Here is a 13,595-nt window from a genome sequence, read left to right as displayed (position 1 = left end):
CTGGGATGCCAGTCCCCGGATGGCATTCACAATTATTGTCTGTCCAACAGAGATGGCTTGCAGGAGATCAATAGCCCCCTCATTGAGGGCAGCAGGGCTGACTGTGGCAGGGGCTGAGGTGCCTGCGACAAAGGAAACGCCCACCCTCCTGGGTGAGTGAGCACAGGCAACTGGGTGGGGTGCTACAGGGACGGCAGTGCTGGTAAGGGGGGGTGGCAGACAACAATGGTGTTGGTATCATCCCAGAAGGGCCTGCCACTGCCAGGGAGCTGCCATCAGAGGAGGAATCTGAATCAGAGGTGCTGGTAGCTCCAGTCTCCCCCTTGGTGCTCCCCTCGCCCTCCCTCCCACTGGTCCCTTCGGCTTCGCTGGTGCCAGCCTCCTGTGTTCCGTGAGCTGCTGCATCCCCACTCGCCGGTGCCCTTCCTCCTTTGCCAGATGATGCTAATACACACATGGACAGAGGAGGAGAGAGAAAAGGAAGGTGGGAGAAACAGAAAGGGAAGAATTGATGAGAACCCACACATCCTCCACACATACAAACAATGCAGATAACAGTCCCTGTCTGCAAAACAATAGCCCATTTAGCATTCATGTCCAAACTCATCTCAACCCTGCAGCCTAAACACCTGAATGAGGACACCTACATACCTATCAACTGCCAAAACTACTAATCCTAAAATCCAGCCCAGGAACATACCCCAACACATGTCATCCATTACAGGATGTCGCAAATCTTAGACGAGAGGGACTGAGGACACTAACTATCTGATAGGTATGTGTGGTGTACATATGGTACAGAGGTCCATTGATGTAGGTATCATGTGCATGCCACATGCCTTATCAGTCATGACATGTCAATGTGCACACACATACAGTGTCATACACCACCCAACATGTCCGACAAAGGACCTTGTACTGCCTGTTTCCCTGGAGCACCGTACAACCCCCCATACTGAGGTAAGATCCCCTCCACCAGTTCATCCAGTTCCTCCGGTGAGAAGGCAGGGGCCCCTTCCCCAGAAGTGTGTGCCATCATTGCTTCAAGAGACAGGACACAGCAGCACTCAAAGTGGAGGTCTGTACTGCCCGAATCCCAGGAGTCAAGTGAGCTGGCCCACTCAAAATGGCGGTCACGACCGCAGCGATCATGACCGTCACTGCTGGCGGTGATCGTCATTGGTCCTAGTCTCCCATAGACATCAATGTAAACCAATGAGGAGTTGCACAGCGGTTCAGACAGCCCTCCGCCATGATGACTTCCACCGGCGGAACAAAGTCACTTTCAGCTGTCCAATGCATGCCAGACATGCGGATGCCATATTAGTCTGTGACACTACTGACCTGAGTTCACACAGCGTAACTACCTGCATGTCCTCACCTATACTAACTTTGGGTCACAGATTGTGGACATTGACATATGTAATGCGTCTCTGTTGACATTTCCACACATGTCACGAAATTTGTCAGCATATGTGAACACATGGAAGGTGTGCGTGTACATGTCATGTATACGTCCATTCCTACAGGAATTATGTGACATCGTCTGGTTAAGAATGGAGGGTGGCGTCATGTGTATTCCCACAACATGACAGGCAACCTGCAGGACTAATACCTCATGAGTGTTGTGTGTCATACTTGGTAGCCTATATTGTGGGAGGTTCACAGTGTGTTGTTTGTGTCCTTGCACAGATATCGGCGCTATGGAGTGATGAGGAATGCACCAATTTACCGGCCACTCGTAGATCTTAAAACCATGGAAGAGCGCCACATTATCATGACCTATCGACTGAACCGTTTGTGCATTAAGGAACTGGTTTCCCAGTTGAAGCCAGACCTCCTGCCGGTCTGAGGAATCCACATCACTCCTCCAACAGTCCAGGTGTTGTCAGTCCTGCATTTCCTGGCAAATGGCTCTTTTCAGGTCACAGTGGGACTGGCTGCAGGGTTTTCACAGCTCCGGTTCTGTAAGGTGTTGCAGGATGTGCTGGATGCCCTACTCAAACATGTGCACAGGTACATTAGGTTCCCACTACCTCCAGAATTTCCCACGGTAAAAGCATCCTTCTACAACATATCAAATGTCCCACATGTAATTGGGGCCATTGATGGGACTCGCATAGCCTTAGTACCTCCGAAGATCAATGAACCGGTCTACAGAAACCGGAAGAGTACATATTCGCTCAATGTACAAGTGGTGTGTCTTGCAGGCGAATACATTACACATGTGAACGCCAAATTCCCTGGATCAGTACATTATTCCTACATCCTAAGGAACAGCAGTGTCCCTGCAATGATGTCACAGCTACAGGGAGAAAGGGCCTGGCTCATAGTTATGTGTACTGCTCTCCATGTCATACGTTTTTGCCCCTCACAACACAGTCAGCTCTCTGCCTAGCATTGTTACCTATGGTCATGTTCCCTTTTCCACCCAGGTGACTCCGGATACCCCAACCTGCCCTGGCTCCTGACACCTGTGAGACATCCAACAACATTAGGAGAGAACAAGTACTATAAGGCACATGGCCGGACGAGGCATGTGAGTAAGCGGACCTTCGGTCTCTTGAATGCTAGATTTTGTTGCCTCCATGTGTCAGGTGGTGCCCTACAGTAACGACCAGGAAAAGTCTTCAAGACCATTGTTGCATGCTGCATGCTCCATAATCTGGCCCTCAGAAGGCACATCCCACTGTTGGAGGAGGGGGACTTCAATGCTGGAGCGGTGTTTGTGGCCGGTGACTCCGATGCTGAGTGGGAGGCTGACGAAGATGAGGCACATGATAGCAGGACTGGCATGATTTGCCACTACTTTCATTGATGTACAGGTATGTCTACATTGCATGTCATCTGCACATGGGAGAAGTATTGCTGAAGCCAATCTGTAGCCAGTATTTGCATGCATCAAGGTACATGTGTGGACTAGAGCCTTACATGTTGGTTAACAATCTTGAAGGGTAAGTGACTTACCATGAGAGGTAGTAGAAATGCACAGCTGCTAAATACATATGTGAAATGCTGGTGCCATTGCGGTACAGCCATATAGTTGTACTAAAGGTTTAGGGTCCTCAGTCTGCCAGTGTGGGGAGATGTTAGGGGGACTTATCAGTCTTGTCCTGATGCGTAGGCATGTAATGCTGCATTCTCTGCTGCTGTGTGCCAAGTACCTGTTCCTGACTACTCAGGGAGGCAAACAACAGAGGATGTGACCTATGTTACATCTTTCCTGTCCCACACATGTGTGAATGCCTTTGTAGTCCCTTACAGATGGTGGATCATAACTGCTGGGACACTCATCCTGTGTTTGCATGCAACTGCTACTGATGTATGACTGTGGGTTACATTGCTTGCAACATTGTTCCTCATTCCATTTATTTTCCTCTCCTCAGGTGACATCTCTGTTTGCAATATGCTTACTGAGTTGCCAGTTGGCATAATTGACAGTGGATGTAACTACAATATTGATGTACTTACGAACCTGCTGGAGTATCCCACTACATCTGTGACTTTGACATTATTATTGTGTAGACAAGTGTATTCTTTTGTTGTTCTGTGACAAAATTGCAAATACAAACAATGAAGATATATGCACCATGACTTGTGATAATTGGTGTTTACTAAGTGTTGACTATCACAGTCCTGGGGAGTGGGGTAATGCTCTAGGTGATGTTCAAAGTGGGTGGTACAGCTATTTGGTTCACAGCCCCTTCATCCATTTGCCCAGGAAAGATGTGACCTTGGTATTGGCCAGTCAACAGGATTCAACAGTGGCACACAAGGGTAACAGTTCAGAAGGGGGATCACTTTCTGGTGGGGTCCTGCAGGATGTCTGGCTGGACAACCTCTTTTGCGGGGGGTTCCTCAGCTGCAGAGGTAGGGGTGCTGGTGGCCTGTGGGTCCTCGTGCTGGGCCTCCATTCCAGTAGCAGCTGCTGATGTTGAGGGCAGTGGTGTTGACTGACTACTGGATGGGGCCTGCTGTTAGGTGGTGAATGTCTGCAGGGTGTTATTGAGTTCCCTGAACTCCCCCAATATGGAGACCATGGTGGCATTGAGTGCCTGCCACTGCTGCCTGGCCTCCTGGTGGTATTCCCCCTGTAGCCTCTGGGTGTCCTGCAAGGTGGTCACAATCTGGCACATCTTGTCGTGGGTTTAATGGTAGGCTCCCAGGACTCTTGTGACGGCCTCCTGGCCAGTTGCGTCCTCTACCTGCCTCGTCCCTTGGCCCATAATTGCCCTCCCACTAGCCCTTGCCCCCAGTGCCCCTGGTGCAGTGTGCCCCCTCCGACTGGCACCAGGGCCGTCATTGTCTTGTGTTAGGCCTGTTGACTCCTGCCCCTGTTCTGTGGGGCACACTGATTGATGTGACCTTGGGACACAGGTATGGGAAGGTGGGCTGTGCTGTGCACTGGCTGCCACAGGGGAGGTGGTTTGAGTAGAAGGCAGGGTGAGGCTGGTGGTGGTGGACAGGCCACTCATGCCTGATAAGCCAGATCATCTGAATCCAGATTTCCTTGGGAGTCCTCCCCTATTGGACCTGCTTCCAGGCATGGGCTGTCTGTCACTGGGCTCCTCTGCTGTGTACCAGTACTCAGGAGTCCTGTGTAATGAGAGGTATTATGTCAGATGATGGTTTTGTTGCAGTGACACACATGGCTGTATGCCGTCATTAACTGTATTTGCAGATCAGTAATGGCACTGACAGTTAACAGTCCACTGCTTGTGTTACCATCAGTGGAAAGTTGCAATGGGCCTATTTTGTAGTACATTGATTATTTGTCATGCTACTGTCATTGCCATGTACTTATGTGCATTCCTACTACTTATTGGTGATGGGGACTGACATGGTTTGATATGCAATTGCAGAGCAGTGATGTGGATGTAGCAGTCATGCAAGGGTTGGGAGTGTTGCATTGTGGTAGTTGTGGTGCTTGCTGCTGTGTGAGGCATACATGCACTAGGTGGGGCTGTGAGGGAATGGTGTCAGTGGGGGGCTGTGGCATGCAGGGGTGGGTATAGGGTCCATGGTGGGTATGTGCACGTTAGGGTGGTGAGAGGGGGTGAGAGGGTGGTGGGGGTACATGCTTTGCATGGGGACATATTGGCCGGTGGGTACAGTGGACTTACCAGAGTCCAGTTCAGTAGCTATTCACGTCAGCCCTTCCGGGTGTAGAATGGCCAGGACCATCTCCTCCCATGGTGCCATTTCTGGGGGAGGTGATGGTGTTCCTCGACCAGTCCTCATGACGGCTACTTGATGCCCAGAAGCCATGGCCCGTACCTTCCCCCTAAGGTATTTCCACCTCTTCCTTAGGTCCTCCTTTGTATGTGGATGGTTCCCCACTGCATTCACCCTGTTGACTATCCTCTGCCATAGGTCATTCTTCCGGGCTATGGATGTCTGCTGGACCTGTGCTCCAAACAGTCACGGTTCCATTTTGACAATTTTGTCGACCATTGTCCTAAGCTTCTCTTCTGTGATTTTTTTTTCTTTTTTTTCTGTGGTGCCATGGTGGTTGTGTTGTGGGTTGGGGTGTATGTTGTGCAGGGATTCTGGGTGTGCTTTTTGTGGTTATGAATTTGTGTGGTGGTATGTGCGTGTGCTCTGTGGTGTTTGTGTGCAGTGTTGTGTTGTGTGATGTGTGTGCAGTATGTAGGTGCCTGTAGTATCTTGGTGCAGTGCCTCCTTTCAGTGTGCTCTTCTCTCGTTCTGTTACAGTTTCTTGTTGCAAAGGGTTCTGGGTATGTGTGGGGGGGGTTTGTAGTGCTGTGGACAGGTGTGTGTTTGTGTCTCAGGTGTTGGATAGTGGTGTTGTCCACTCTGGTGCAGTGTTAATGCGGTGGTGCATTTCTTTTCCCACTGCGGTTTGGGCCGCCAATGGATTACCGCCGTGTTGGGATCTGCGATACTGATTTGTGACTCGTAATTTGGCGGGTGGTCTGATCTCTGCATGGCAGTGGTGGTGGTACGGCCGCCTCCTTGCCACCGTTGTTTGGGCCGACGGTGTTGTTTTTTCTGTCTATTTTTGGCAGTGTTGTGTAGGTTACTCGGAATGCGGCAGGCTTTGCTCCGCCATCTATGGTGGTTTTTCAGCGGCCACCATAATTTTTTAACAGGAAGGGACCACTACCTGCCGCTGCTGCATCATTTTTTTTTAGATATCAGTTGGCGCATTCTGTGCTCCATGTTGCCCCATATTTACAAAGCAACAGATTGGGCCCAATGCATCAGTTTTTGATGGCCTGCATCAAAAAAACTCCATGTGCTGGAACCGCCTGTATGCAGGGTAGGCGTTCCTTTGTAAAACCTCACTTAGCATTAATGCAGTGATGTTTACAAGTTTTCAAATGTGTGACGCATCTATGAGATGTATCACTTTAAGCCTGGAATGCATCAAAATTCCGTTGCCTCTGTAACCCAGGCATAGGAAATGATGCAGTGGCTTTTTAATAGGAATCTGACCAGCTGAAGTCACTATAAACACAGTAATGACTCATAAACTCACATCCCCTCAACCAGTAGTAGGCAATGCAAAGTGATACCATGTACATCATGGAAGGTACAGGTGAGGATTGTCACATCTCCATATGGGAATGGGTCCCCAAGTCCAGCAAGCATACTCCAAAGCACAACAGGTAAGTACACACGTAAGGTAGGTAACACATCATTTGCCACTTTACATTACACTGCATACTTGCATCCACCCACATGACAGTGTCACTCAATATGTCACACATAGTGCACATGCAGAATCAACATAATAGAGTAAAAGGTGAGTTTTACACCGTTTCATACTCTAGTACATTGGTCCCCACACATAAGGCTACTTGCGTCAGTCAGAACTGTTTTATTGCATATGTGTTTTGACACATTGCTAAAGTTTCACTAGTTCTAAGCCCAGCTTAAGCAATGCATCACTTTTTGGGAGGATGCGTTGCAGAATCCTTCCCCCCGATGCATCAGTATTTCTGACGCTTCCTTGAGAACCTACGCCATGGTGCGCCGTAGTGTAAATATGGCACATCATTGGCGTCATTGTCACGTAGGCTCTCATTATCCTAATGAGACTACTGGATTTTGAGCGGCAAGATCGTTCGCAGTGTGGGGGACTAAGTGTAAGGAAATGCCTCCTTGGCATGGTTACCCCCGACTTTTTGCCTTTGCTGATGCTAAGTTTTGATTTGAAAGTGTGCGGAGGCCTGCTAACCAGGCCCCAGCACCAGTGTTCTTTCCCTAACCTGTACTTTTGTTTCCACAATTGGCACACCCTGGCATCCTGATAAGTCCCTTGTAACTGGTACCCCTGGTATCAAAGGCCCTGATGCCAGGGAAGGTCTCTAAGGGCTGCAGCATATCTTATGCCACCCTGGGGACCCCTCACTCAGCACAGACACACTGCTTGCCAGCTTGTGTGTGCTAGTGGGGATAAAACGACTAAGTCGACATGGCACTCCCCTCAGGGTGCATGCCAACCTCACACTGCCTATGCAGTATAGATAAGTCACCCCTCTAGCAGGCCTTACAGCCCTAAGGCAGGGTGCACTATACCATAGGTGAGGGCATAAGTGCATGAGCACTATGCCCCTACAGTGTCTAAGCAAAACCTTAGACATTGTAAGTGCAGGGTAGCCATAAGAGTATATGGTCTGGGAGTCTGTCATGCACGAACTCCACAGCACCATAATGGCTACACTGAAAACTGTGAAGTTTGGTATCAAACTTCTCAGCACAATAAATGCACACTGATGCCAGTGTACATTTTATTGTAACATACACCCCAGAGGGCACCTTAGTGGTGCCCCCTGAAACCTTAACCGACTATCCGTGTAGGCTGACTTGTTTTAGCAGCCTGCCACACACCAGACATGTTGCTGGCCACATGGGGAGAGTGCCTTTGTCACTCTGTGGCTAGTAACAAAGCCTGCACTCGGTGGAGGTGCTTCACACCTCCCCCTGCAGGAACTGTAACACCTGGCTCACCCACTTTGTTACACACCCCAGGGCACTCCAGCTAGTGGAGTTGCCCACCCCTCCGGCCACGGCCCCACTTTTGGCGGCAAGGCCGGAGGAGATAATGAGAAAAACAAGGAGGAGTCACTGGCCAGTCAGGACAGCCCCTAAGGTGTCCTGAGCTGAGGTGACTCTAACTTTTAGAAATCCTCCATCTTGCAGATGGAGGATTCCCCCAATAGGATTAGGGATGTGCCCCCCTCCCCTCAGGGAGGAGGCACAAAGAGGGTGTACCCACCCTCAGGGCTAGTAGCCATTGGCCACTAAACCCCCAGACCTAAACACGCCCTTAAATTTAGTATTTAAGGGCTCCCCAGAACCTAGGAACTCAGATTCCTGCAACCTAAGAAGAAGAGGACTGCTAAGCTGAAAAACCCTGCAGAGAAGACGGAGACACCAACTGCTTTGGCCCCAGCTCTACCGGCCTGTCTCCCCACTTCTAAAGACACTGCTCCAGCGACGCTTTCCCCAGGGACCAGCGACCTCTGAAGCCTCAGAGGACTGCCCTGCATCTAGAAGGACCACGAACTCCAGAGGACAGCGGCTCTGTTCACCAAAGACTGCAACTTTGAAACAAAGAAGCAACTTTGCAACAACTTGCGTTTCCCGCCGGAAGCGTGAGACTTGACACTCTGCACCCGACGCCCCCGGCTCGACTTGTGGAGAACAATCACTTCAGGGAGGACTCCCCGGCGACTGCGAGACCGTGAGTAGCCAGAGTTGCCCCCCCTGAGCCCCCACAGCGACACCTGCAGAGGGAATCCCGAGGCTCCCCCTGACCGTGACTGCCTGCTTCTAAGAACCCGACGCCTGGTAGGGACACTGCACCCGCAGCCCCCAGGACCTGAAGGATCTGACCTCCAGTGCAGGAGCGACCCCCAGGTGATCCTCTCCCTTGCCCAGGTGGTGGCTACCCCGAGGAGCCCCCCCCCTTGCCTGCTTGCATTGCTGAGGAGACCCCTTGGTCTCTCATTGAAACCTATTGAAAACCCGACGCTTGTTTGCACACTGCACCCGGCCGCCCCCGTGCCGCTGAGGGTGTACTTTCTGTGTGGACTTGTGTCCCCCCCGGTGCCCTACAAAACCCCCCTGGTCTGCCCTCCGAAGACGCGGGTACTTACCTGCTGGCAGACTGGAACCGGGGCACCCCCGTCTCCATTGAAGCTTATGTGTTTTGGGCACCACTTTGACCTCTGCACCTGACCGGCCCTGAGCTGCTGGTGTAGTAACTTTGGGGTTGCTCTGAACCCCCAACGGTGGGCTACCTTGGACCCAAACTTGAACCCCGTAGGTGGTTTACTTACCGGCAAAAACTAACAAACTCTTACTCCCCCCAGGAACTGTTGAAAATTGCACTGTGTCTAGTTTTAAAATAGCTATATGTGATTTATGTGAAAACTGTATATGCTATTTTGCTAATTCAAAGTTCCTAAAGTACCTACCTGCAATACCTTTCATTTGAAGTATTACATGTAAATCTTTAACCTATGGTTCTTAAAATAAACTAAGAAAAGATATTTTTCTATACAAAAACCTATTGGCCTGGAATTGTCTCTCAGTGTGTGTTCCTCATTTATTGCCTTTGTGTGTACAACAAATGCTTAACACTACTCCTTTGATAAGCCTACTGCTCGACCACACTACCACAAAATAGAGCATTAGTATTATCTCTTTTTGCCACTATCTTACCTCTAAGGGGAACCCTTGGACTCTGTGCATACTATTCCTTACATTGAAATAGTGCATACAGAGCCAACTTCCTACACTAAGTCTGACCCACAGTGAAGGACTCTTGTCACTCTAAATCCGGGTTTTGCTCCGGCTAACTAGCAGTGCCTCATCTCTCCCAAAGGGAAGAGAAAATTGGGCAGCCGAGCGCATGACATCTTAGCACTTCCCAGGGAAGTCGTGGTCACTCAGGTCACAACCAGTTCTCTCAAACACAGTACGGTCTCATATAGAAATGACAAAGGCAGTTTAAGTTTTAAAGATTGGTTTAATAAAACGACTGTATTTTAGATAGCAACACGTGAGCTGCAGCAACCAGAACTACACAACACAATAGGATTGAAATAGTAACGATGAGAGTGAAGCACAAGACTAAGGCTATCATAGTGCTACTAGATTATGTTCTCTCTTCTGAGCACAGCATGTGAAGCTCTAAGCCTGCCCTTCAGGTTCCCCCGGGTAGACATCAACCCTCATACCTGAGCAAAGGCCTGTAATCTGCATTAGCATCTGCAACGGGGCAGTCAGCATCTAGTTGTAGGTTCCTGGCCGGAATCTCCCTCTGACCTGTACTAGGACTAAGAAGTGTTTTTATAACTAACACGCAGATGTTCTAAGAAAATGTCCATACATAAGGATGTGTATTTTCTATGAATACTGGAGACGAAACTTCTACCACATTTACCAGCAATGTACCAGACTGTAGCCTTGACTGAAGCACAGGGCGATCAAGAATGCATTATTTGATAACACAGTGCTGAACTAATCTAAACAGTGTGATAGAAGGAAATTAAAACAAGACCGTAAAACTGGTTATTGTAAAATAACAGTGCAAGGCTGAATAAAATGTATCTAGGGCAAAGTGCACAGCGGCCTAGTATGTTAAACTAACGTGCATGAAGCTATATTAAAAATGGCTACACTACATCATAAGCTGTTTTCACACAGTGCAACTGATTTTGACACATCGCTGCCACAACCCAGCAATGTGTCAATCCTTGTAAATGAGGCCCTATTTTGTCTCCATTGCAGACACCCTTGCACTTTGGTGCAAAGAGGCTTGCATTGGTGCATGGCTTTAAAAATGTGCCAGCACTGGAAGAGAGATGTACTGTCTCACTTTATAATAGATTTGGCACAGTTCTGATCTCTCTCATTCATGCAATTCAGCACAACAATATTGGGAAAAATATTTTGTCAAGAATATTAAGGAGAAAAATATTGTGAAGGTAAGTTTCTATAGGTAAGCACAGTTTTACTATATATAACTCCACATATATGTGCCCTAACAATATGTCTATCTTCAAGGTACATAGATGTAGAGTTAAGAATAGTAAATCTATTCTTGTCTATTTGCACTTTCCTTCTTGATATTTTGGTCCTTGATATTTGGGACATAATATTCTGTCCACAGCATATTTTTGTTACTGATATTCTGCGGTGTAGTGATTTGCTTGCAGAATTGAAATTACTTGTGGATATTGTATAACCTCTCTGACGTACCATAAATATACAAAGATATTGTAAGAAACATGGCCTTACTGTGTCACTGGACTAGTGTAGATTTACTTTTTTCGGTATTCACAAAGCTACAATTTAAGAGCAACTTTAGGACTGTGGAGACTCAGCAGTCAGAGAGGAGAACTCAGTTGATAAAAAGATAGACCTGTCCTATCATTTTATGTGCTGAGTTGCAGTAGTAAAGTGACTATTAAATTGCAGTGTAGTGTATATCGAAGAAGAGTAAACTTAGACAGAGTTACGTTTACCTTTGTTACCTGTGTGAATCAGGCCATGTGTCTTTGGATGTAAGTGTTAAGTGGACTTATCTATGATTAGAACTTTCTTACATTAAAACATTTTTAGAGCGTGCAATCACCAACAAGGAGCCATTGTGCTAAGTCTACCAGTGTGGTTCTTTTTGCATTCCACTACATGGGAGAAGGAATGATCGTCCTCCTATTGTTAATTTACACATCTTTGGAGATGGGGGGGTATCAGTAAACAGGCTGTAACTGAGCACAGATTTCTGGCAGGTGCATGAACAATCACCAGGTCCTTCTTGAATGAAGGAACTTTGTGACAAACACAGGCTGCCTTCTATTAGATTTTTTTCAATGTGGAGCCGCTGTCGGTGAGACCAAAACATCTTGGAGTAAATTTAATCTTACCCTGGCTGGCATGTCATGGATAATAAGTAATAGTTTTTATTGAATATTTTGAAAGTGCCAGGTGTAATATGCTACAGTAAATTAGACAGTGTTCTAAAATTTCCCAAGTAACTGTGAATTTCTACTATTCTCACAGAAGAGGCAATATATTCCTTAGAACAATCAGGTGTAAAAAGCAAGGCGATGTAGGCTTTGCAATCTGAGCTGAATAGTTCAGTTTTGCTGTCAAACGTAAATCTTACTTTGAGAATTGAGTCAACTGGAGTGGGGTGGTCCCTTGACTCAGAGGGCCACCATGATTGGGTTCAGATTGAATGGAATTGTCCTAGGATAAACCTACGTTGTTGAGTTTTACATACTTCAAGCATGAACTGCACAGTAAGGTATATGTCCAAACATATGGAACTCATGTAAACCCAAGAATGAAAGCAGCAGTATCCCATAAAGCGGGGGCAAAGAGGACAGTAAGATGATTTCTATGTATGTGTGACGGATGTTTGAGAATGCAAAACCTTCAATATACCTCACTAAGCAATTCATGTTTTTTGTATGTGTGAATATGTTTTGATGGACAGCCTTCTAGACATTTATAGGGATTCATACATAGAGAAGCAACCTATAAGGCAGAAATAACCGATACAAGATGATCTATACATCTCACATCTATGTGGTATCCACATAAAGCCTTGTCACTAATTATGACAAGCTTACTGAGAAGCAGTCTACAAGGGAGATTCAACAAACACCTGAGGATCAATGAGTTTAGCATTTGAGGCATTCTAACAATTATATGTTTTTTTCTACCCCCATTGTTAATTGTTTGCCGACAGAGAACTGCCCCATCCCTCTTTGCTGAAGAGCCTAAAAGAAACCCAAGTAGAGTAAGTTGAACCACTGAGTGTGCACACACATCCACTTTCTATACATGCAATTTTGCATCTTCAATTACATACATTCCAGGACGCATAGGTTTTATAGTTTTTATATAGTGTGCTGTGTGTACCATGAACAAGAGTGACCTGATGGTGAGTGAACTTTGACTGAAATGATTATGAAACAGTAATAAACATGTTCTCAGTTATTTATTATTTGAAAAGGCTTTTCAGGGTTCTAAACATAACAACAAAACAAGGATGAGAGCTCTAGGCCTCTACTCCTACCTACATGCTTTCATAGAATATTGCATGCAGGCAGAAAATACTATAGCTCTGAACAAAGCAGAAGACCCTTTTCAGGTTTATAAGAAGGGGCTGAAACATTATGGTAATTGTTACAGAATGTTTGACCCATTGTTCTTTCAAATTACATCTAGACAGTATGATTTTATTTGAATATTTTCATTTTTGCATCAACACACTGTGGTGCAGCAAAGCACCTGCAACAATAAGAATAAAACTCTAGTAAGAAGAGGGCACCCTCAACACTTTGTTACAGTATGATTTGTATCCTTGAAATGGCTACTTGTAGATTAAAGGGAGATGTCTCATGGGCGTACCCATAGTCATTTTTAAAAAAAGATACTGGATCCCTGCTCTTGTCCTGAAAAAAACATTTTATGACAACCTTCCAACAGATGGATAAGCCCATTGAAGTAATATCCACTAACCTAACAGAGGAGGGGGAACCTATGATGATGCATGACACTATCATGGATGAGGTGTATTTTTCTAATCTTTAAATATTCCAGTG

This window comes from Pleurodeles waltl, chromosome 10 (genome assembly GCF_031143425.1).
Source record: "Pleurodeles waltl isolate 20211129_DDA chromosome 10, aPleWal1.hap1.20221129, whole genome shotgun sequence".
Classification (NCBI taxonomy): domain Eukaryota; kingdom Metazoa; phylum Chordata; class Amphibia; order Caudata; family Salamandridae; genus Pleurodeles; species Pleurodeles waltl.
Note: the sequence above shows the minus strand (reverse complement) of the source record.